Raw genomic sequence first — 20,940 nt, 5'->3', positions numbered from 1 at the left:
CTAGCATAAGTGAAAAGTTACGCAATTTTTCTGAAGCCAAACAGGCTTCAGGAATTGCCCAAATTGCCCACAGGATGAAAACCTTCACCCACAACGGACTCAGTAGCCAGAGCCGAGTGCAGTGGTGCAACACAGGCCATACGGTCTCTTCTACAGGCATACAAACAAGATTAGCGCAGAAAGGGGTCCAAATATTATTTAAATGCCAAAACAAACTTAATTGCCCAATTAATTGAACTAGGCCCCACCTCCTCCATAATAACTCAGCCCGTTCAGCACTGGAAAAAACTCATGTTGACACTGCCCTTGTTTGTTTGGCTGCGTGTCAGCCCGAGAGGGTATATTTAGCTTTAGCGCACTTGCAGGATTGCATCTTGCAGCTCAACAGGAAATCTCTGGAGTCAAAGCTAAAGATATCACTGCACGCTCGGAAATTTACGGCCAGCTGTAAAAGTGGAGCTGTGGTGGTCAGAGCGCTCAACAGCCTTCTTTTAAATGAGCGAGGAGGCTGAATTAAACACTTCACTGTGCTGAGTTCATGGCAGGCAGGGTGCACCCGCCAAGCTTAAAATAGCCATAGAGGAGGCTCTTCTCGTGCTGGGATAATACTGAATTGATACATCCCCTTCCCAAGCTTGTGCTCACAAGTAGGTAGGAAGGGGAGAAATCTGAGGAGGGAGAGCTGGGGACCGCATGCAGGTGAAGGGTTGCTGAAGGAGCAGAGAGATCTCCTCCTCCTCTGAAGCTTTCAGATACTGGAACAGTTATCAGATCCATTTCAAAAAAAGATAAATCATAAAAGAGAACGTGCACCCAACACAGGTTTTCTTTTCCACTAAAAAAATTTTAGGCGTGGGTTGTGGCACCAGTTCCAGGGAATCCTGGCCAGAGAATCCTTTTCTTTCAGTCTTGCCTGTCCTTGACGTTTCTAAGTACCGTTTTGCCTGATGCTCTCATGGCTCCTGAGCACACCTCTCCAGAGCTGGGCAAGCACAGGGCACCTCGGCTGCAGCCTCACCTAATGCCTCAGTCTCAGAGAAATATATTACTCAGGGGAAGAATTTACTGAGATGCCTTTTGTGCTAAAAGTTGAAATGGTTAAAAATTAACGGGGGTATGGAAACTCATGTCTCTAAGGTATCTCCCACAAAGTCAGTGGGTTGTGCCGGGGGAGGTTTAGGAAGGATATTAGGAAAAATTTCTTCACAGAAAGGGTTATCAAATGTTGGAACCGTGGAACAGGCTGCCCAGGGAAATGATGGAATCACCATCCCTGGGGGTATTTAAAAGACGGGTAGACGTGGTGCTGAGGGACAATGGTTTAGTGATGGTTTTGGCAGTGTTAGGTTAATGGTTGGACTCAATGATCTTAAAGGTCCCTTTCAACCTAGATGATTCTATGATATCCTGTTGGATGGCCCACAGCATCAGCACACCAGGTGAGCACCTGAAGAGGCCTGTGGTACTGTGAGATGATGCCAGCTGTGTGCCCAAACAAGTCACACCGCCTTGTTTGGTTCAGTCACCCAGCAGGTGGAAAAAAGCAACCACCACCACAGAAGAAGAACCACCAGGGAAGACAAGGTCTTGGAGCAAACTGTGACTCGTGGGGAGCTGCTCTGCATCGTCTTGTTTGCATGACCTAATCATACAAGCTTCATACTGTGTTTTGTAAAGCACTGGACTGTATCAACTCAGCAAAGCTCTGTGATACACTGAAGGATCAGGCCCTTCTACTTCATGACAATTAAGGCATGAACATGCCCCAGGATCATCTTCTACCGAGATAATGAAAAAGCAGGATGTAAAAGCAGCTCTTGTTTTCAGTTTATAAGTGCTTTCTATCTCTATCTTATCATTTTCTCTCCAGTGATGGCTAGTTGACTGTTTGCATTTCACCTCAGCTTTGGGAATGCTTTATACGGTCCAGGTAATCCGGAGCACACCTCTCTTTGCTCAGCGACAGGACAGCTACGTATGTTTACAAAGCAAAATCAAAAAGGAGTAAATGTAAACAAGCTGTCCCTCTTTGAAGAGCTCGGGATACAAAGTGTTCTGTCAATAGCTGTGTACGGAAGTACCCCAGCCTAGTCTAGTCTTGCATGCCGTTGATACCAGAAAAAAGGCCAGTTTGTTAATCTACGTAAGATTAACCTGTTTTCTTTCAAGCAAAAAGCTGTAGGTGCCACTCTGTCTACAGCTGATTAGTCTCACAAGAACAGACTAACTTCTTTACCTCCAGACAGGTTGTTACCTGGTGGAGAGGGGGTAGGTAGGTAGGTGGATGTGGTCTTCGGAAGTGTGCCGAAAATTTGTTTTTATTAACCCTACACGGGAGAAGGCTAGTTGTAAGGCTGGGGATTGGCAGCCTGATGCATTCACAGTCTGGATTTTGGACAAATCAACTCCCCTGCCCCATGCCTCAAGCATCCCCACCAGAACGGTGGCAGTTCCTCTGATTTCACCAGGCTGCCCTGAGCCCCGCCAGGCAGCTGGCACCCAGGGAGCTACAGTGCCAGCATGCTCTACTTACATCCTCAGAGAATACATTTTCTTCAAAACAGCCCAGAATTGTATTCCTTGTCTGCATGCGCCTGAACAAACCAACAGGCAAAAGTCTTAGAACAGAACAAGGCAGAAAAGAAATTTCTCTATCCTATTTGACTCCTGCTTCGAGTAATGTAACTGAAAAGGTTGGCTAAGGAGCAGGCAGGAGGAAGAGAGCAGACTTCTTGGCTAAAAACGAGGGATTTGCTGTGGCCCAGACAGTGCTGGCTTTTCTGGATCCTGATACAAGCCTCTTCTCATCTCCAGAGCTGGGTGAGACAGGAGGCAGAGCGCAGTGAACCTGCCATGGCTGTTGGGAGCTGACAGCAGTGCGCTCCTGACAGTGCGAAGCTGACAGCTTCACTGAGCTGCTTCCTCTTCCTCAGGTGTTATTTGTGTGCTACACACCACCAGGCACACATTCGGCCCCTCGTTACAGGTGCCTTTGCAGTGCCAGGGCAAGGCTGGGTCGCCATCAGAAGATTTAAGTGATGATGTTGAGATGGGGGCCAAGCTGGCTGTGGCCACTGCTTTCGGCAGCGCTGATTGCCGGAGGATGTGTGGTGCCTCTCGGGCTGCACCAGCATGTTACACTGCCAGCACGAGCTTATTGCTGAACCCACGAAAGAAAGCAAAGCTCAGCAGTAAACAGAAGACCCCTCAGCAGGGAGAAGCCCTGCTGATTTCCCTCGAGTGGAAGAACTCGAGAAGGTGTGGAGCCCTTCAGTGCCAAGGCGCTGGTCCAGCCGCCTGAGCGCACAGCAGGGTAAAAGGCTGCTCAGCGTCCCGCTCTCCCGGGGCGGCTCCTCAGGACGGTGACAGCTCCACTGAGCAACATGCCACGATCCCAAAAACTTGCTGTGCCAAGTCATGACCCGACTGGCAGATGATGGGAGTCAAGCCACAGTCCCCTGAGTAGGCACCAGATGCTTAGACTGCAAAACCGCTGCTTTGGTTAAGCTGTCTACGCTTTCTATTATGTGATGTACTTTGAGCTAAAAAGGCTCTCCTTGGATAATCCCGGCGTTTTAGAGCTTTACCGCCAGGAGTGCTCTCTCAGGGCACTGTTTATAGAAGTGTCATGTACAAACGCCAGAATCACAGAAGGCAGAGATGGAGAAGATCACCCAGCCTGTCTCTCAGCCTGTACGGGGTTGCTCCCATGAGGACTTTTTAGTCCCACACACAGGAATTACTGTAACGAGAGACTCTCACAGCACATCAATGCTCCTTAACAAACAATGAAAAGCCTGGGAAGAGGAGGTGATCAAGAACTTTGTGATATATGCCCATTAGCAGACAGGTCCTTCTAGAGACGGCCCAGAAAGTGTTCTTGTTAAAAGCCAATTGGATGAGTGACATGTAAAAAAAAAAAGATACGCGTGTCACTTTTCACCAGTTCCCCCTGGCTCAGTTCAGACAATTACAGCTTAACTACCGGGGTTAAGTTGAAGCCTTCCACGGCGTCAGAATGTAAGATAGAGAGGGACACTGTCAACTTCTTCAGGTATTGAAATCTCATTTATGAGAAGGGAAGGCATTCTCTGTCAGCTCTTTCACATCTGAAAGAAGTTAAGTCAAAATAGTTACAAAGGAAAAATGCTGTGGGTGTTTTTCACAGTAGCCTTTACCTGTGGCCTTTCATTCGCATGGCTGCTGCAAGAGGAGCCTTCTCAGAGGCTCTCTGGGGTAAAACTGTTTTGCCATTTGAGAAAGGGGGAACAGTGCCTTCCCCACAAGCCTTCTCCTGACGAGCTCCACCAGAAGTCTCCCAAGTGAGTTTCCAGCAGAGCTGTCACCACGCCACCCACAAGCTTGATGGATCCATGCCTAAGGACAACACATGCCTGTGGGTAGGGACTGACCTGGCAGTGCCACCACCCTTGAAATCACATCCCTGCACGTGCAGCGAGGTGCTGCTTTATACCATCCTCCCTTGGTGGGCTCCCTGAAGCTGCCACTTGGCATCAAGAGAAGGGAACTGGGAGCTTACCTTTAACCAAAGGTGCCTGTTCACAGGCACGAGATGCCTCTGAGTTTCCTTCAGCTCTAAAGTGCTGTTGAGGCACAGCAAACATCTCTCCATGGGAAGGTGAAAGACAGTAAGAAAGTGGTCTGAAAGCTTCTGCAGACTGGGAATGAAATGGCCTTCTCACACTATTGAAAAGGCTAAGAAAGTAGTCAGGGCTTCTAACAACTTGTAATGTATGGAAGATATGGCACCATGGTGATCCCCACTTTTGCAGGAAACTCTTGAAAGGGCAGGATGCTCCTGGTTTCTGTAGCATTGCAAATCTCAGTGCTGCAGCTCGCTTGTGTTTCAAAATCAGGAACTGGTCTCTTGTTCCTCCTCCAGACAGTTACGGAGATAAAATAATACACCTGCAGCTGGTGCTGCTCCAGACTTAAAATGTTACATTCATAGAGTACAGACACTTGCTTAAGAAATAAAAGAGCTGAGGTGAGCCATTAAATCACCTGACTCCAGGAATCAAAGTCTTGGGACAAAACCCAATGGATAAAATCCCAAGGTGTGACAACATTACTGCTCTGCTTATACGTGGCCAGGTTCAGCAATGGATAAACAGAAGAAACACAGTTTCGTGTGAAGAAGCATAGGAAGGCAAGAAACTTAAAGCAAAATGATGTAGAAAGCTATTAAATTTATTTCTAGCATTACCAACATAACTAAATGTTATGATGGCATTTAGTTATGTTTAGAAAGGGAAGATAGGGTTTGCTGTATGCTTAATACCATTTCTTAAGAATTCTTTTGATGCAGCCCTTCTTTTGCCCTGAATCCACTATCGGATCTAACATATCTATACAACGGGGCTAACATTTCCAGTGTGTTGAGACACATGTGCAAAGTATTATTACTTCCTCCCCATGTATTTCATCACCTTCAAAATTAGTTCTTGGACGCTTGCACAAAGACCATGCCAAAAGCCATGGACATGCACGTACACTTTGAAAAAATAGGCTTTGGCTTCCTGAAGGGAAAGTTTTTGTTGTTGTTTGGTTTGCAGCAAAGGCCTCTTCCCAAGGGCACAGGGAACCACCCTTCTGCAAAACAACAAATTACGAGTGTTTCCCTCAACCACACATGCGCTCTGGGCAAACTTGAGAGGATTCATTTGGGAAAGCAGAGAGGGACTGTACCAAGCTCTGGGAGGAAGGCTTTATTTCTTTTTCTCACGTTTCTCATTGTTAAATGATCTGCCACTCCTCTAGGCCATGGTACACATGCCATAGCTTTAATTGCTGTCCGCATGCATCTCTGCTTGTGAGGTTCACTTGGCTACCTCATTTCACAAAGCAAATCCCGGACTTCTCAGGCTGGTGTGAGACCCTAGGGGACACGGTAGTAAGCAGTAACCTTCCATGAAGAAATTGTGCTTGTGAGGAATTTTACTGCTGTGTCCGCTTCCAATGCAAAGAAAGGGAAGGGACAGCCGGCTGCAGGAGGAGGGAAGAACAAATTTATACCTTCTGGGGCAGCAAAGCCACAGTAACCTTCTGTTCAAATCTCCTACAAGATGCTTCTTTATGCTGACTACTTTCCTCTCAACAGCTCCCTGTTTTAAGGCATGGCCCATCCTTGCCCTCTCCGAATTCCCACATAAAGCGCCCCAGGATTCTCAGTTGCAACACGTTCCTTTTTTCAACAGAAACATCTGTTTTCAGGGATTTAACATGCAGGCACACACGTGGCTCTCTCCTTCACACCAGCTCTGAACTGGCATCTTGTCCACTGAGCCAAATGAAATCTGTCCTGTACAAACCAGTCCAGACAAAAGCCAACAATTTTAGACACCAGAGATCCCAACCAGAATGAAGATGGCAAATGACCCAGTAACACACAACTGTTGCTATCACCAAAAAAGTCTTGACTGTCATGGTTTCCACTATTTTACTGTAGAAAATACAGTCTCCCAGAAGAGGCCATTTCAGAATTTGGGGTGCCAGGAGGGACAGGACAGCTCAAAGTCCTGTTGCAGCACTGGGGCCTCTGACCGGCCCATTTTGAAATAAAAGTCTCACTCATTATTCATGTTTGTGCACATCCTTAATCACTGGGTACAGTGTTAAGGCCTTTAAATAAGTACACGTGCCAGAAGACAGACCCGTGCAGTGCTGTGGTGAGGCCGAGGTTACTGAAAGGTTCAGCAGCAAGTGTGGTTATGAAAAACAAGCGCCAGCGTTTATTTACAGATCCATATACCCACCGGTGTGATTTTATTTTCACCCGCAGTGGGATCTTCCATCTATATAGCCTTTGAAATATGAATCTGTAACTTTATTTTGGGGGACAGTCTTCAAAACCGTTTGTTACCAAATGTCATGCTCTTGAGCTTATTTCAACTTCTGCTCCTTCACTGTGCTAAAATAATGAATAATAAATAATGGTGGCAGCAGCAGCAATAGCGGCAGCTGCAGAAAGACATCCAGACCCAATCCATACTACAAAAGGCAACAAGTCATATCTATTTCTCTCCTTCTCCTTTAATTTCTTTTCCCATTTTTTACCACGGATTCTGCTGTCGTTACTGTCCACTTTATCTTTTGCTTCCCCTGTTTCTTTGTACCAAGGAGTGTGGAGGTCTCTAAGAGGTCGGAGGATTTCACAACATCAGCCCTCCGCTTATTTTAGGTACTGACTGTTACTGTAAAACATAGGTAAACCCTAACAACTGAGTAAGAAGAAAGTGCCTCTACCAACCTTTGCTCATACTCATCCTCAGATCTTACGCCTTTTGGGCCCATAGGGATAGGGATGATAAATGTCTATTCAGATGAATGTTATTCAGGGTACCTACCCCGCTGGACACCGATTTAGTTTATTATTCTTTCCTCTGTCACCTCGGACGCTGCTGAACTGGAAAGCACAAGTAAAACAGTGCCTGAAGGATGAACACACACGACACCACCAGATTCCTCCTCCCATCAGCACTGGGTCTGTTCTCCAAAGCGCCTGGTCTGCTGACAAGTCGCTGCTTTTCCTTGGCTAGTCACACAGGAAACCACCAAGGTTGCATTGTGGTCTCTGCTGGCTGACTTTATCCCTCACACCATGATAGGACCGAATGGCTCCTACCAAGCGAATAAAAAACCTCATATTACATGCACGTTAGAGCTCAGAGAGAGAATTACAGCCTGTGGAAGCAAGACAAAATACTTAATAGGTCTGAAAACGCTGGTGAAAGAGCAAAGTAAAGCGTAAGAAAGATGTATCTGCCTGTGATCAGAGGCTGCTCCAGCCCTGACAAACAGCCATCTATCTGCTGGCTTCCCTCTCCAAACTTGACTTAAAAAGTGAGTTTCAAGAGAATGGCTCAGCAGGGGCTTTTAGTGAAATACTAAATCTGTGACTTTCATACAAGATGCAGGAACGGTCCCGTGTGATCTGTACGCCAGTCTGATTACCCAATCTTTGTTCCCTAAAACAGCCACAGTAAGGAGCGCTACGAAGCTCACATCTTGGAGGAAAATGGGAAATGATTCACTCCGACCACCTCTGACCACTAAATGGACACCGTTTGTGCCACCAAAAAGGCAATGTGCAATCTTGTTGGCTGGGAAAACAGTGACATTATTTCTAAACTGTGGCCTCACAAAGTGCTTTCACAGATGGGCAGAACTTGAACACAGAGTTTTACTTAAATACTGGGACTGGGTAAAAAGTTTCTGTTGAGACTTCTTTTCCCTGGAAAATTACTATTTCAACTGCATAACATTCATCACAACAGGTTCCTGTTTTCAGGGAAAAAATTAATAAGTTTTGCCAAATTCTGGGGAAAAAAGTGCTTAGAAAACAGAACACTTCAGACAAATCTTCCAATTTTCAGCAAAACACTTTCATCTTTTTCAAGAAGAGTCACTAAATTCTACAGAAGAAAAAAACTGTGTTCCATCCAGCAGTACTTGGCACCAGTTTTTGTCTGGTGACACTCCCTTAAAGGCAACCTTCTGACCAGAGTCAGACGGACGGCTCTGTTGATGGCTCAGCGTTTAACTTGACAGATCATTGCATACAACACCAACCCAATAAAATACCCCTGCGCAAACTAAACACCATGTACTGACCACTTCTAGAAGATACAGCTTCTTTGCAAAAGTGGATTCATTTTGCTACAGAAGTGGATCTGTTCTGTAATGGTTTATGAATACTGTAAGTTGACCTGGTTATTGTAATGCTTACTGTATAAACGTACTCATTTCATTTCATTAAAGGCTACCAAAGAAGCAAACCAGGAAGGAAACCAGTAGTCCTGACAAGCCGTCTGTTAGTAATCACAGGTCTGCTGAGAGACAAAACTTGCACTATTAGCACTGAAGATCCTATCGCCTGCCTCTAGCCAGCTAACAAATGGTTTGGAAAGCACTCCAGGCAGATCAGATGAAAACAAGAACAAAATTAAGGAAGTTCAAAAAGAGACTCTACGAAAGAGAAAAGGACTTGCTGTGGGAAGAAGACTGAGAAGGGCATCTGCTGGGATGTCCTCAAATGTCTACCTAAGGTACCATCTGCCGGGCAGGAAAGTATGCATGTGCACCATTGATTTAAAATACATTTTATCCATAGGGTCTCTCCCCACTGCTAAAACAAAGAAAATTTTGTTTGCCACTGGCCATGTGTTCCTATGAGGAAGAGCCAGATTTGCCCAAACTCAGTCCCATCCAGTTGACCACAAGATAGTACAAAGTCTACAGCCCCGTGTAAGAGTAGGAGGGTGTCAGACAGGAGTCTTGGGAAAGATAAAATCTTGATGCTCAAGCCTTGAAAGACAGACTTGAGACAGTCCAGGAAGCGAACAGAAGAGTTCCTAGCTCTGTCACTGTGTTCAGTCTCACTTGAGATTTGGGAGCTTCAAAGAGCTGAACTTCATAATGCTTACTAAATGTACAGAATTAGTCTGAAGGACCTGGAGGAAGGGAGACACCACCTGTCTTCTGAGGCACACCAGGGGACCAGAGTCCTACCTTTGCCATCACATATGGCTTTCTTTGCACATTAGGAAGGCTCATAGAGGTGGTCCCTCTTCTAGCTAAACAGCACTATTTGTGAACTGTATTTTTTACAATGACAGTAATCTGCAATCAAGTTACGGTATTGATAATTTACCTTTTGAAGCCAACCAATGCAGACAATGAAAACACGTTACGCTGCCCCTTGCTCTCCCACGAGCACTCTTCTCTATAGACACACACACATGTGTAAAAATAATGCAATGAAAATGCTCCTAAACTTGAATTTTTTAACCACTGAGCTAGGGCACTTGTCCAAGGGCACTCCATTTATCAGATCTAGATTCCTGGCAGGAAAACGCTCTAGCTGTTTGGTTTTTATTCAAAAAAAAAAAAAAAAGAAGAAGAAGAAGAAGAAGAAAAAAAAAAAAGGAATATGTCTGTGCAGTAGGAATTATAAAGACAGTCCTTGAGAGCAGACAGTGAGAGACCTGGCAGTTCTCTGTGGCTGTGTAGCTCAGTGTGACTAACATGACCAAATGTCAACACACGCTCCCTAAACCCTTGCCCGGACTAATCTAGCAGTAACTGTCCCTGGTGACGGGGAGTTTCTTAAATCAAAGTTCCAAGCAGCAACTTGATGGATGCGCTGCTCTAAGCGGTGTGGAGCACAGCCACGCTGGGAGAGCTGATAAACAGCCACGTGGCGCTGATTAGATCTACCCGCTCCTCTCCCTCTCAGGACGCAGTGTCGCATTCAAGGTTCACAGCCCAGGAACGTGCTGCAGAGCCTAAGCCTGCACCGGCTTCCTCCCGCCTGAAGCGAAGGGCTGTAAAAACCACTTTGCCTCCTCATTTGCAGTCAGGCTCTGCTTTCTACTGCTAAACACCTATGTCCCTGTCTCCCTGCTTCCCACGATGGGACATCCAGAATTGACAGGCATCTCTGCAAGCGGCGCAGAGGGGAGCAGCTCTCAGCTGCCACTAGCCACAATAGCCAGGGAGTGTTTGTCAGGGTGGCTGGTGGCAGACCTCTATATAACTGGAAGTGAATGGGGCTTCTGTGAGCCTTTCACGCCATTGTGTACAACTGAAGTGCAGGACAATGAGAATGGAAACATTTTGCCTGTTGTTGACATCTAACTGCCTCCTGGAGGATACAGTCTCCACCAGACAGATGGCTAATTTCTTTACCCTAACCTCCTCCTACAGCACTCCAGTTGTTAGGATGATGTTCTGCCCCTGGAGTGAAGCCCTAATTGCTGTCAAACGTTCAGAGACAAAAGTGGTGTCTACATATCATTCATGCAAGTGTTGTTATCAGGGTGTGAATTAAACAGCAGAAGCCACTTGTCAATTGACTCCAACGTGAGCCGTTTTGCTCAAACGCTGGCTCGCATTTTAAAGGATCAAGGTTGACAATTTTTATTTCAGTGCAGGCGGGGACCGCGTGCACCAGAAGACGCGGCATCTTTCACTGAAGGACCCTCAGCCGCTCTGCCTCCATTAGGCTTATAAAGGACGCGGGGTGCTCTTTCCCCTGATCATTCAGAAATCCTCCCACTGAAGAAAAATGTTCATTTTCCTTTGTCCTCGCCAGCTAAAGCCAAGTGGCTGTTCAGCGTGAAATGGGCGCTGAGCAGAAAGCCAAGACATAGAGTTCCTCATTTGTCTCGTTCACACATAAGACATATTTTGGGACCTACGAACTTCTTGCTTCCTGGAGACGGGGCTGCCATTGAACAGACAGGTAATACTAATGGCCAGACGGTGACAGTCAGCTATGGGTAGGCTGATTGGATGCACATTCATCTTCAAATTATGTTGTGTGACAGCACAGGCTGCTGAACACCATTTTAACATGCAGAGTAACTCCTCAGGAGGCTCTTCATTATGCATTCAGTGGGCTATTTTCAGACTAAACAGCATGTCAGTGGCTGTGTTTATCCCTTTCCACCTGGGCAGAGGAAACAGTTCAATGTCCCTCCGGGGAATTAATATATATTACAACCCACACGTCGATTCTCCTCAACAGACAGAAATGGCCAGACATATTACATGTTTCCAGAAAATATTGAAGTCCTGACAATGAGGGATTGCTAGGGGAAAAAAATGTGTTCGAGCAGAGATCCTCAGTTAAAAGGAAGCCAAATTCCCCAGGATCAGCATGAAACGCTCCGCGCTCTCCCTCTGAACACACACACCGACACCTGCGGTCTCTTGCACGACCACTTCTGACAGCGCATTGAGCGGGGCACGCTTTTCCTGCCCCTAAAATGGTGTTTGGAGACACGGATCCCCCACAGCCTTGCGAGCCGCCCCGGCCAGCCACAAGGAGAACCACATCCATGTCCACCCCAGGATGCTGCCGGCCACTGCCGGGCTGAGCAGGCAGCATCTGCAATGAGGCTCAGGGGGCCCTTCCCTCTCTCTCTCTGTCTCCTTCCCAGCGTGATTTACTTCCACTTGCTGCAAATACTTCATCTCGTGCCCTTTAACAAATTCTGCTGGTGGCTTCCTGGGAATGGATTCATGCCCATGCCTGTAACTCCACAGCAGTGACTGAACAATGTAAAAATCAGTATTCTTCCTCTTCTTTTTCCTCCTTTAACACATACCGCTTTAACAAAAAATGGCACCTGCAAAAATCTACTCTTCCCAAGCCTCGCATAAAACCCTGGAGTTTTCCTGGACCTAATCAAGCCAATAAAGAGCAATCAAAATTATTTTCCTGGACCTAGCAAGACAAACAAAAACCGATAAAAATGTTACAGGAATGCCCATGGTTTTCTTGCTAACAGAGCAAGGGTGGGGAGACCTGGCTGGAGATGGTGAGGGTGGGGGACATCGGTACCAGAGATGGCAGGAGAAGGGGAGGAGGTGGGCAGGAGAGTGGTACCAGGGACAGGACCCCTCCTTTGAGAGCTCATGGCCCAGCACAGACTTGGAGCTGCAGAGGCAAGACCCCAAGTCTCAGCCCACCTCAGTCCCACCACGCCAGGCTCCTATCAGGGATTCAAGCCAAGAAGCCGACTCTGCCATTTATTTATTCCCAGCCTTTAAAGTGGCTGCACTACAGTACTGAGCCTTATCAAGTTTGGCACAGTCCAGGCTCAGAGCAGAGTGTGACCCAAACCAAGCTACTGCTAATTAAACACCTCTAATTAAACACAGAGACACGACCAGTGGCTCTGGAAGTCCCTGAGCCACAGACTGCTGAAAGCTCGGAGAGTCTCCTGGGGAAAAGCTCCACAGCCCTCTCCTGCCCTCACGCTCCTCCCGAGGCAACGGCTCACACCCACCATCCAGGATGGGATGCCGGATCCACGGCTCAGGCTGGTCACCATCGGGTCCTTAATGTCCCCCCTCCCACCATTTCTAGCAACGTGTGCGGGAAGGCGGCGAGGGAGGAAGTTACATGTGTTCAGTGAGCAACCCTGACACGGGAGATCACAAGGTCAGCAGCCCCCCCCTCGCCACTGGTAAAACCTAAACTGAATTTGAAATGAAAGACTGTTTATTAAAATTGACATTTCTATGGTGCCTGCCCAGCTGATTAGAAGTAACAGCTGTGAAGCCGGCAGTGAAGAGGTCCGATATCCCAGAAGCTGCAAAAGCACTTTATATCCTGCTTCATTACTGATTTAACAGCCACAGGAAAAGATTTAGAGCCATTTTTTCTGTAACCTGTGAGGGCCACGCTGCTCTGTGTAACCACCTGCAGTGCCAGCTGCCCAGCCTCAGCCAAGGGGAGCTTTGTCACCGGTGTCCCCAGCTGGGGCCGGCGCCGGGGATGCTGGTGCCAGCAGAAAGCTTTTGGTCTATAAGTTAGGGATCCTAGGCAGATGTAGTGTTCCAAAGCACTGCTAATTTTACCAGTAACCTAGCAAAAACCAGGGTGGAACCATGTGTGCAGGGCCCAGCCAGGGTCTGCTGGCAGCTGCAGGAGGCGGCGGTGAACCCCGGCAGCGGAGGATGGAGGTGCTGCTGGCAGCTTCTCAGAGGCAGGGCCATTGCTCCTAACAGTGATGGTAAAGCTCATTCGGAGTGGCTTTCTGTGGCAGAGGAATATTGAATTCATTATACTGCAGGGAAAAACTGAGAGGTTAAAATAAAATGGCAGCAGGTGCATCTATTAAGATCACAAGGTCCCCCTGGGATGTACCGGGAGAGCAGTTTCACTGTGTATTTTAAACCAGACTATACTGTCAAAATCAACAGGATTTTAGTTGCAAAAGGCAAGCTAATTGGGAATTCGGTTCATGATTATTCGGGTATAAGGCATAACACAGCCAGAGATGCGCTCAAATAAAATCTGCTTGATCTAAGCTGGGAAGAACAAAGTAGATGTAGCTCATAAGTACAAATGTATGAGACCTGAGGATGCAGATATGGGTAGAAGTATACCTTACAGAGATTTCTGTACTGTCATTAAAAAGACATTCCAGTGAAAACAGAATGAAATATATTGTGCTAAAATACCATTTAGATTCTGAGGCTTTCTGCTTTAATACCTCGCATAGCCTCAGAGGAGGGGGTAGAAGTACCAGTATATCACCCTGAACTAAGCAAGCTGTTCTCAGATCCGTAGCTTACAGATGACCTTATATAATTAACTAAGCAAACCTTAAATTTTATTTTAATATATCTGTAAAAAAATTAGAGACAAACTGTAGTTCTGCTGTGTTGCATCTAAACAGTACCTGTACAGCCACCTTTCAGACGTGCTCATAAGGCAGAACTGACAGCCTGAACAGAGGAGATGCTCTGAAGAACCTACACGACCCTTCAAATAAATCTCTGAATTCCTATTTGAGCCAATCAATCCAGCTCTCCAAGTGTCAGCTGGTAACACACACATCTGTCAGCATCCAAGCGCTGCAGTCACAGGGTGAGCTGTATTCACAGCTGGAAACTTAGCTTAGCAATTGCTTACATTTAAGTAAAAGATAACCCTGGATTATGCATTTCACACAGCAGAGGTTAAAAATGAGACTGGGGCTTGGGTTAATGCCAGTACAAGGCTTCTGTCTGACCCCAAGCACGTATAATGTTGCCTTTAGTAATGTTTCCTCTCAGTTCCACCTTCTGTGCTGTCCAGGAAAAGCAAGGGAGGGCCCCCACTGCAAGTGGGACTCACCTGCACAGCTTGTAGATCCAAAAGAAGTCAGCTTTTACTATCAAAAATCCTTTCCTATTCTCTGTGGGCAGCTTCCAGCTTCTGCCTGGGAGCGTACGCTTGCTCCCTTTTATATCATTAGCTTGCATGTTGACAACTGCTATTAATGTCTACATAGGTATCTAAGCGCCCTATGGGATCCTACCAGCCCTTGCAAATCTTTACCTCTAGGGCTCAGGAATAGAAAGCATCTCTATGTGTTTCACCTGAAAAGATGGCAGTAAGGTAGACATTTCAGCTAGCTAAGGAGAAACATAGAAACATAGAATTGTTTAGGTGGGAGACGACCTTCAAGACCATCGAGCCCAACCGTCAACCTAGCACTGCCAAGTCCACCAATAAACCATTGTCCCTCAGCACCACATCTACATGTCTTTTAAATATCTCCAGGGATGGTGACTCAACAACTTCCCTGGGCAGCCCGTTCCAATGCTTGACAACCCTTTCAGTGAAGAAATTTTTCCTAAAATCCATTCTAAACCTCCCCTGACACAACAAATGTGTTTCTCAAATAAGCTCCAGCTGGGCCACCCCAAAAGGCCTGCAACATCAACAGCTGACTGGTGACAGACCTCTTTGCAGGTAATGGATAAGAAAGGCTATTCTCAACGTACTGAAGACCCAGCTCCCCGGGGGGCTTAAAAAGATGTGCCCGTTTCTGATCTGGCCTAGAAAATGGCAAGGAGCTACTGTAACCGATGCTACTGGCATCGGTGCGGGTTTTTCTCACTTCTGAGCACGGGGCATGCGTCCTTCCCTCTCCGCCGGCAAGCAGACACCTTCCTCCAAACCCAGCTGCTCTGACGGAAAAGCTCCCTCTCCCCACATGGTCCCTACGCTGTTTTCCAGTGCCTTGTAACAAGAAGTGACAACTCACTCAAATAATCCAGTGCAGAAACTTGTGTACGTGCTTTCTACTCCACTGCAGTCAAATAAAAATGGTACAAACTGCAAGACTTCACTAACCTGTTCCTTTTAGCTGAAGCAGGTCAGGCAACAAGAGCAGTGACGCCGGCACACTTGAGAAGAGGAGCAATGAACTCTTCCAGTAACCGCAGCATAGTCATCGGCAGCCTGAGTTCCTACCTGCACCCTTTCCGAAGGTGGCAGGATTCAGCTAGACTGAACCACTTAAACCTTCATGTCTAGTTTCCATGTGTAAGGAAGAGAGCCTAGCTTAATTTTAGATCTTGGGTAGAATAGGAGGAATGGAAATGCGTATTTCCAATAGTCTGGAGCATCTTTGACAGAGAAGAGAAACCACCACCACCATCTTCTTCTTCTCCGAGTTATTTCTCAGCCATGAGCAGCACTGGAAAACCTGCGAGGCTAGCCCTTCACTCCATGTGCTCCCTGGAAGTGATCAATCCCTGCTTCTCCTTCCCAAAAGAAACAAAAGAAGAAGGGGAATTATTTCTGGTACCTCAGAAAAGGCACTGCTCCCACAAGACTATCCATCATAAGTGATGTGTGTACAACGTTGCATTAACCTCTTCAGTGCCACCCATCTATCACACCTACAATGCTGCTGTTATCTATTAATATTTTGTTGAAATCTCTCTGCCCGTACATTTCCCAGTGCATCCCTCACAGAAGTGAGCCCTCGTAATTTCTACAGGAAGATATGAAGATTATTTTAAAATCAAGCAATTAATGAAACAATTTTACCAGAAGCACTTCAAGGGGCTAGAAAGGTAACAGAAAGATAAACACAGATTTGACTGCAAAAAAAATAGATGTAAATTCTTCTGTACTTTCAGCCAAGGTTTCCCAGAGCTGTATTCAAAAAGGACTACTGGTTTAGCTCTCTGGGGGGTACCAGGAACACTGATTTGAGCAACCAGCATCTCAAGCGAGAATCTGGTCCAATCTTCCGGACGGCCATCCTATGAAAGAGCATCCCTGTATTCAGCAGATGTAACACATGAAAAAACAAAACACCTGGCCACTGGCCCTGGGGTTGCTGTTTGGAACTGCCAGGAGGAAAAGCTTTCTCCAGGCCATCTTCCTTTCCCCTCCAACTGGGGACTCCCATGGTCCCTCACCCTCCGGCTTTCCCTCCAGTGAAATCAGAACCATTCCTGTGCCATCAGCCAGAGCGGGTGAGGGATGCCAGTGACTAAATGCCGCAATATGGCATTCAGTGAGGCTATATTGTGCCAGGGAGCGGGGACAGCTCACCTTCCCCTTCTTGCATGGCCCACAAGCCAGCCCACAAGATCAATGAACCACTTTGCAGTGTGGGAGTGCTGCTCTTGAGGTGACAGTCCTCACTGAACGATGCAAGGGCTTCATCACCTCCTCTGGCAAGTGCTTCAGTGCAGGAAATCATCCCTCCCCTATCACTCCACACGGGAACTGCCATTCTTTCCACCAAGTCAGCAGCTTCCTTAGAACTGAGACCTGCCGTGAAATAGGGTGCAGATGCAGATATTTTAATTCCATTTTATGATTCTTAACATCTCCACCTCAAAGGCAAGGTGCTTTTAAACTCTGGTTCATTTTTAAAAGCAGGAAATGAAGTTTAATACGTTTTTCAAAAGTGGTAAGAACAGAAAGGGAAAAATATAGGCAACTGGGAGAATAAATGGAACAGGAAACTGAATGTTGTATTGGCAAAACAGTATGTACTTTTCATGCCGAGCTGATTACTGTGAACCGAAGGGTTTAAGAAAGCAAGAAGTACGGTACTAGAGAGAGCAGGATGCCATTGCTTACACAAAGGCCTTTATCCCTAGCACTTCATGTCTCTTCTTCCTGACCCTCAGCCCTTCACATCTTTGCGTTCCAGTTTTCCTAAAAACGGAAATCACAACTGCTTCCTTCCTAATAATTAGGAGGACGACCCCCGTTCACTAACTGGCACTGTCAGCAAACCTACTGCTGACTGCTGCGGGGGACCTGGGGCAGAAGGGACTCCCCGAGGCTGGCCCTACTGAGCGGGCAGCATGCTGAAATCCTCCCGCTTCCCCGCAGCACGCAAACTCACTCCTCTTCAGTTTGACAGTTAGCTCTCAAGCGCTGATGGATGAAGCTGGGGCTGTGTCCATCCCACTGCACTTCCACAGCGGGCTACCTGTGCGGTAGCGAGAGCTTCGCTGCTGGAAAAGCCTCTCTTGCACGGCTGCAGTCCATTAAGGCAAACTGCAATCTGTGCCAGTTCACCTTAATGTGCTGGGCTGTGAGCTATGGCAGCTCAGGAGCTGATTCAAAAATGATTAAGCTGCTCTCGCTGCAAGGGGAGCTACTTGGGGACCAGGAGCGGATGACAGCTGGGCACAGCAACCTCCGCCGCTGCTGCACATTAACTCACAAACATCTGTGGGCCAAGGCCCTGAGAAGGAAGGAGGGTCACTGAGGGACTCCATGGGTCACGGTCTGTTTTATTACAGACCCCATCAGGTACGTACACGTGCGCGGCACATACGTGCGTATGGCCATGTGCCACCTCTTTGTGGTTTTGCTGCCATACACCTTATCCCTTTCCCACCCACGTACAGGGCTTGTAGCCCATAAACTATTTTTTCCTCACTTGTGCAAATGCTTGTGTGTTCACCACAACTTCTTAGAGTGAGGGCGGAGTGCCTGTACAGTGAGGAAAGGTGCTGCTGGCTCCAAGTGCCATGCCCAGGGACCAGCACTTTGTCACCTGGGAGCCAGCAGCAGGAGAGTGTGCGGTGTAGTGGGCACACACGTTTATCCCCTCTTTTCAGCCCAGAGACTCTGCTAGAAATGGTGCAAGCAACTTGTTTGGGAGACTCCAGCTGCCAGTCAGCCACGCTGGCTGCACTCCTTTGTTTCTCAGTCTTTCTCTTAGGGCCCTGCACAGAGGGAGGCTGAAGCGTGCGCTCAGCAGCTGGGCTCCATGCCCACAAAGAAAGAAGGGAAGGAGTTGTTCTGAAACACTGGCGGAGCAGCTTGTTTGCAGCAAGGAAAAGAGGCAATGTCAGCTCTGGTGCTGCACTGGAAATGGAAGTGGGCTTCCCCTGGGGAGACCAGCGAAACGAGCGGGTGCTGCAGAATCAAATGGTGGAGGTTGTATTTCAAAACTAACAGCTATCACTATTGAACAGCCCTTGACAGCAATACGTGACTCGCCAGCAAGACAGCAGGCACAGGCTGGGGAGCACTCCTGTGAGATGCTGAGAGCCAGTGTGTTGCTGGGTCCCACAGCCGCGGCTCTTATGCCCCCATGCAGCTCTGCTGCCCAGCTCACGTACCCCCTGGCACGTAACCCAGGTTGCAGAGGCAGCTCCTGCTGGACTCCAAGGGACCGTGGGCTCAGAAGAGAGGAGCCTGGCCCACCATGGCCCAGTGGCAGAGCAGGAAACACAAGCCAGACCTCCAAGCTCCCACTCTGGTCCTCCACACCCCTCTGCCTTTAGTCCCCGTGTTTGTACGTACTGATTTTAGTTTATATACAATTTACATATTAATTCTTAGTTGCAGCTATGCCCCCAAAACTACTCAGACCACTGGGGTTCAACGAACGGTTAAGAAAAGATCGTTTTGATAGCAGCAGATATATATTAAATACAATAACAACTACACCCCACTGCTTCTACCGTGAAAGTGAAGGGGTGAATTAAGAAGCGCCCTCTTCGTTTGGTTTGCAGCTGGTGGCTGCTCCTGTAGTGCTGCTTTGGAGCCCTGTTATTTTATTATCACCATCTTTATGACTGCCCAGGGAAAGAGCAATCGCAGCTTTGTGGCTTCCCGGAGCAGCTGTCCTCCTGCACTGCTGCAGCCGGCAAGCTGACACCAGACCCCGGCGCTAGGCTTTTTATGGCCATTCCACTTCTCATCGGAGCGACAAGGAGCATGCAGAGTCATGCACCGACCCAAGGAGATATTAGCTAATTGAAATTGTGCCGCCAGTGCACTAAATGCTAGTCACTTAAATCAATCTTGTGCTTCTTCCTCTCTCCTCCATCTCATTCTCTCCACCTTCCCCTCGTCTTCATCCTTGCCTCCTCCCTCTCCTCCTTCTCAGAGCCCCCCTTTCCCAAACCTCCCCCCCTCCCCCATCTGACTCTTAATCCCTCCAGGGCGATTAAAGCAGGACCAACAACAAAGGGAAGGCGACAGCAAACCCTATTATTTATCCTCTGCAGCACATTCTCCCCTTGGGCTTGCAGCGCCCAGCCCTGCTGCAGGTAGGAGCCCCCCAGACGTGGGGGGGGGGGGGATGCTCCCTGCCAGCTGGGGTACCTGGGGTGCTGCGCAGCTGCAGCAGGCGCCTTCCCCCCTCCCTGCACCGAAGAGGCACTCGTCTTTCTCAGAGCAATTACCACGAATGATTTATGTGGCCAGTCAAGAGGGCCTGCCAGGGTTCTTATTTCATCTCTGAAAAAAAGGAACTCTGCTGGAATTTTATCAGGGAGCTTGGATTAAATTGACAGCTGCCTTTTGTTTTGTTTTTAAAGACCTTCCCTTTGGAGCACGACATTCTGCCTGGATCTGGGGGGGAAATCCAACACCACGCAAAGAGTGCAAGCCCCTCCTGTAAGAGAAAAATCCATTTTCTTCTCCCCATATACATTTTAAGCGAGGCCATTTTCAAGGAGTTGACATCTGAGAATGATCCCCACTCCCACCGACTCGAAACAGCATTTTATTTCACTTCACTGAAGCCACCAAGGCAACAGCTTTTCCTCACCGGTACAAGTGTCTGTTAGGCTGACAGAGGGAAGCGATGGAGTCTCCATCTCAACAAGAGTCACTGAATTCAGTTTAAAATGCTGCCAGCCCAGCCGCGCGCACAGCCTCTGGTGTACCGTCCCGCGGCCAGGCGTGCAAACACACCGAGGTGCACACACGCAGGTGCCCGGGGAGAGGTGCGTGCAGGCAGGTGCCCGGGGAGATGCACGTAATGGAAAATCGGGACAGCTGCCGGTATGTCGGCTGGCTCTGAGAGAGCCGAGCAGCCCAGCAAGGCAGGGGCAGACATGCTGGGACACACCGGAGCGGAGCCTGCATGGAGCACGCAGGCAAACACACGCCCAAGCGAGGCGCGCACGGGAGAGACACGCCAACAGGCGTGTAGCTACAGACAGAAATCACACAGCACAAAAAATGCGCCGGGAAAAAAAAACAAAACGCAAACGCAGAAGGCAGAGACAGACACACAGACAGGGCTGCTTAAAACTTCAGGCTCCAGCAACAGCAAGAGGTATTAACGAGTATTTAACAAAGTCAGCTGCCTCTCGCCTTCCTTCGCTTAATGGCTGGTTGTTGCACATCCT

At 47.9% G+C, this 20,940-nt stretch overlaps 1 protein-coding gene across 1 annotated transcript in view; it reads right to left on the bottom strand.

Moving 5' to 3' along the window:
* Window positions 1–20,940, bottom strand: part of MAML3 (mastermind like transcriptional coactivator 3) — a 250,802-nt gene that overhangs the window by 25,324 nt on the left and 204,538 nt on the right. The gene's annotated exons all lie outside the window — the stretch shown is intronic.

This window comes from Numenius arquata, chromosome 10, assembly GCF_964106895.1.
Source record: "Numenius arquata chromosome 10, bNumArq3.hap1.1, whole genome shotgun sequence".
NCBI lineage: Eukaryota > Metazoa > Chordata > Aves > Charadriiformes > Scolopacidae > Numenius > Numenius arquata.
Note: the sequence above shows the minus strand (reverse complement) of the source record. Positions and strands in the feature narration are given on the sequence as shown.